Raw genomic sequence first — 4940 nt, 5'->3', positions numbered from 1 at the left:
TGCATCATTCCTAATTTCGTCTAGTTCATTTAGTTGAAGCTTTCGTTTCTCACCTGCCTTGTCTAAAGAAAAGTTTAACTGCTTAATTGCCCAAAAGGCTCTATGTTCTAACTCAACAGGTAAACGACACGTCTTCCCATACGCAAGTCTGTAGGGTGACATGCCAATGGGTGTTTTGTACGCGGTACGATACGCCCATAATGCATCTGTGAGTCTTAAGGACCAATCTTTCCTAGTTGGATTCACAGTTTTTTCTAAAATGTGCTTAACTTCGCTATTAGACACTTCAACTTGACCACTAGTTTGTGGGTGATATGGTGTTGAGACTTTATGTGTAATGCCATATTGTTTCATCAAATGTTCAAATGGCTTATTACAAAAGTGTGTACCGTTATCACTAATTATAGCACGTGGTGAACCAAAACGGGAAAATATATTTTCCTTCAAAAACCGAAGCACAACTTTGTGGTCATTAGTGTGGCATGCAATAGCCTCAACCCATTTAGACATATAATCAACTCCAACAAGAGTATAAAGATTACCAAAAGAGTTAGGAAATGGTCCCATAAAATCAATGGCCCAAACATCAAATATGTCAATAATAAGAATAGGATTTAAAGGCATCATGTTTCTTTTAGTTAAATTTCCTAACTTTTGGCAACGTTCACAAGCTTTACAATAAACATATATATCATGAAAGATAGTAGACCAATAAAAACCACATTGTAAAACTTTAGCGGCTGTTTTCTTACCACTAAAATGTCCTCCACATGCATGATCGTGACAAAAAGATATGATTTTAGATTGGTCACAATTTGGAATGCATCTTCTAATTATTTGATCAGGGCAGTATTTAAACAAGTAAGAATCATCCCAAATAAAGTTTTTCACCTCAGAATAAAATTTAGATTTATCATGCTTAGACCAATGAGATGGTATTTCTTTAGTGACCAATAATTAACAATATCATCATACAAAGACAATGAAGAAACATGCATCAATTGTTCATCAGGAAAAGTTTCAGTGATAGGAGTGGAGTCATATATAGTTTCAACAACTAGTATAGATAAATGACCAGCAACAACATTTTTAGATCCTTTTTTTTCTCGTATTTCTAAATCGAATTCTTGTAAAAGTAGGATCTAGCGGATCAAACAAGACTTAGCACCTTTTTTCGACAAGAGATATTTTAATGTAGCATGATCAGAATAGACAATAATTTTAGATCCTAACATTAAGACCTAAGTTTCTCTAATGCAAAAACAACAACAAGCAATTCTTTTTCGGTTGTGGAATAGTTTAATTGAGCATCATTTAAAGTTTTGCTAGCATAGTAAATCACATGAGGTATTTTTTCAAGTCTTTGTCTTAAGACATCACCTATAGCATAATCAGAAGCATCACACATTATTTCAAAAGGTATTTTCCAATCAGGGGGTCGAATAATGGGTGCAGTAGTCAACAAATTTTTCAATTTTTCAAAGGCAACATGGCAATCATTATTAAAGACAAGAGCATTTTCTTTTCCAAGTAAATGGCATAAAGGCTGAGAAATTTTGCTAAAGTCTTTTATAAATCTCCTATAGAAACTGGCATGGCCTAAGAATGATCTAATTTCTTTCACCGTTTTAGGTGGGGGAAGTTTTGAAATAAGATCAACTTTAGCTTTATCAACTTCTATTCCCTCAGATGAGATGACATGACCTAAAACAATTCCTTTTTCAACCATAAAATGACATTTTTCCCAGTTAAGCACAATATTTTTCTCTTTGCAACGAATCAAAACAAGTGAAAGATGGTGCAAACATTCATCAAAGGAGGAACCAAACACAGAAAAATCATCCATAAACACTTCAAGAAATCTTTCAACCATGTCAGAAAAAATTGAAATCATACACCTTTGAAAAGTCGCAGGTGCATTGCATAATCCAAAAGGCATGCGATGATAGGCAGAAGTTCTGAAAGGGCATGTGAATGTAGTTTTTTCTTGATCTTCTAGGGCAATGGGGATTTGGTTATATCCCGAATACCCATCAAGAAAACAATAATATGCATGGCCAGCTAAACGTTCAAGCATTTGATCAATAAAGGGTAATGGAAAATGGTATTTTCTAGTAACATTATTCAGCTTTCTATAGTCTATGCACACTCTCCACCCCGTTTGTACTCTAGTAGGGATTAAATCATTTTTCTCATTATCAACAACTGTGATCCCAGACTTCTTAGGCACAACTTGAACTGGACTAACCCATTGACTATCAGAAATAGGGTAAATGATACCTACGTCTAACAATTTTATGACCTCTTCTCTAACTACTTCTTTCATATTTGGATTTAGCCTTCTTTGACATTCCCGAGAGGTTTTAGCATTCTCTTCTAGATGGATTCTATGCATACATATGGATGGGCTAATTCATTTAATGTCTCCAATGGTCCAACCTATGGCCTCTTTAAGTTTTCTAAGGACATCTAACAATTTATCTTCTTGTTCTTTATCTAAAGCGGATGCTATGATAACAGGTAAGGTTTCAGGCTCTCCTAGAAAAGCATATTTTAAATTTTCTGGCAAAGGTTTAAGGTCCAACTTTGGAGACTCGGAAATTGATTGAACGTGATCTAAGGGTGCAAAAGGTTCAACTTCGGTTTCATTTAAGGGTATAGACTCTAGCAAAAAATTCATATCATCATTAGAATCATCAACATGCAAGTTCATACCAAAGTATTTTTCACAAAAGTCAAGTAAGTCATTTCCATCATTTTCACAAATACTGTCTATTATGTTAACTTCATGCACTTTCTCACACTCAACATATTTAACAACATTAAATACATTCAATTCAACAGTCATATTTCTAAAAGATAATTTCAAAACGCCATTACGACAATTTATGATTGCATTAGATGTAGCTAAGAATGGTCTACCTAAAATGATAGGAATTTGAGCATGCATATTTTCCACAGGTTGAGTATCAAGAACAATGAAGTCAACAGGAAAATAAAATTTATCAACTTTTATCAAAACATCCTCTATAATGTCTTTAGGAATTTTCACAGAACGATTGGCTAATTGAAGAGTTATAGAGGTAGGTTTTAGTTCACCAAGACCAAGTTGCTTATAAACAGAATAAGGCAATAAATTCACACTAGCACCCAAATCAAGTAAAGCCTTGTTAATAAAATGACACCAATAATGCATGAAATTGTGGGACACCCAGGATCTTTATATTTAACAAGACTCTTATATTGAAATGGAACTAGCTTTTTCAGTTAAAAACGCTTTTTTAGGAACATTAGTGTTTCTTTTAACAGTACAAAGATCCTTTAAAATTTTTGAGTAGGCAGGAATTTGTTTAATGGCATCTAAGAAAGGGATATTGATACTAACTTGTTTAAAAACTTCTAAGATGTCATTATATTGGCTGCCTATTTTAATTGGAAGTAATCTTTGTGGGAATGGGGCTTTTGGAATGAAAGGATGGATTGGATTTTCCTTGTTTGAAGAGTCATTGGCATTAAAACTGGAAGGCTGACTCTTTTCTTTTTCTTTTTCTTTTTCTTTTTCAACCTCGGGTATGTAATCGGGTTTGACAATGTTCTTTCTGGACCTAAGAGTTGAAATTGATTTGACTTCTCCATTATGCTAGACTTTCCTATCTCATATTGAGCTTTTGGATTAGGGATAGGTTGACTAGGGAATGTTCCTTTTTCTCTATCAGCTAAAGCAGTGGCGAGTTGTCCTACTTGTGTCTCGAGTTTGGTAATTAATTGAGCTTGATTTTGTAGGATTTTTTGAGTGGATTGCATAAATTGTTGTAAAGTATCTTCTAAGGAAGGTTTCCTTTGTTGAGGATATGGTTGATTTAGTGGGGCATGAGTTTGGTTTTGCGTGTTGTATTGGTTCCCTTGATTCATTTGAGGTTGGTTTTGTCTCTATGAAAAGTTTGGATGGTTTCTCCAATTTGGATTGTAGGTGGATGAAAATGGGCTATCATTTGGTTTCTCATAAGCATGAAGTGCATTGGCCTCCTCAGAAAAGGCTTCTTGGTAGGAAGGACATGATTGGGCATTATGCAAGGACTAGAACATATAGAACAAACATCTTTCCTTGGTTGTATTGGAGAGTTTATAGTTTGACTTATGGCTGAAGCTTATACTTTTCTTGCTAATTTGTGTAAGGATGTTCTTAAGTCTAATTCTTCTTTTACTTCATACATTCCTCCTTTTTTGGTGAATTAGTTGACCTAGACCTAGGATCAAAATAATTCCATTGTTGTGAATTGACAGATAAATCTTCAAGGGCGTCCCAAGCCTCTTGTCCTTGAAATTTTAAAAAAATTTCCAGTATGCGTAGATTGAATCATTTGACGATTAGAGGGAGTCAAACCATCATAAAAATATTTTACAAGTCCCAAGTCTCCATTTTTCAAAACCATGATGAGGACATTTTAATAATAAATCTTTAAATCTTTCCCAACATTCATAAAACTCTTCATTATCTTTTTTAAAAATCTCGGAGATTTCTCTCCTTAGACTATCATTTTTAGACAAAGGAAAAAATTTCAGCAAGAATTTACTATAAAGTTGATCCCATGTAGTTATAGACCCCGTGGGAAGGGAATTTAACCAAGCTTTTGATTTGTCTTTTAATGAAAAAGGAAACAATTTTAGTTTGACCGACTCATCAGAAATTTTTTGAAATTTAAATGTTGCGCAAATTTCTAAGAAATCTTTGATATGCATGTAAGGATCCTCTCTCTATATCTAACCCATAAAAAGATGGAAACAATTGAATGATTGATGGTTTAAGCTCGAAATGGGTTGCAGAAGTGGTTGGAAGAACAATACATGAAGGAGCATTAGATGAAATAGGTGCAAAATATTCACGCAAAGTTTTTTCAGGCACAACATTTTCATCAACAGGATTAGCAATTGGTTCCATG

General features: G+C 34.0%; 1 non-coding gene across 1 annotated transcript; it reads left to right on the top strand.

Annotated features, from left to right (window-relative positions):
- The first annotated feature begins 4426 nt into the window (after positions 1-4426).
- Positions 4427-4533, top strand: LOC133787505 (small nucleolar RNA R71). Its single transcript, XR_009872523.1, has one exon. It is a non-coding gene; the product is annotated as a small nucleolar RNA R71 (small nucleolar RNA).
- Positions 4534-4940: the final 407 nt, after the last annotated feature.

Source organism: Humulus lupulus, chromosome 6 (genome assembly GCF_963169125.1).
Source record: "Humulus lupulus chromosome 6, drHumLupu1.1, whole genome shotgun sequence".
Taxonomy (NCBI): domain Eukaryota; kingdom Viridiplantae; phylum Streptophyta; class Magnoliopsida; order Rosales; family Cannabaceae; genus Humulus; species Humulus lupulus.
The sequence above is the reverse complement of the archived record's forward strand: the minus strand, read 5'-3'. Positions and strand labels throughout refer to the sequence as shown.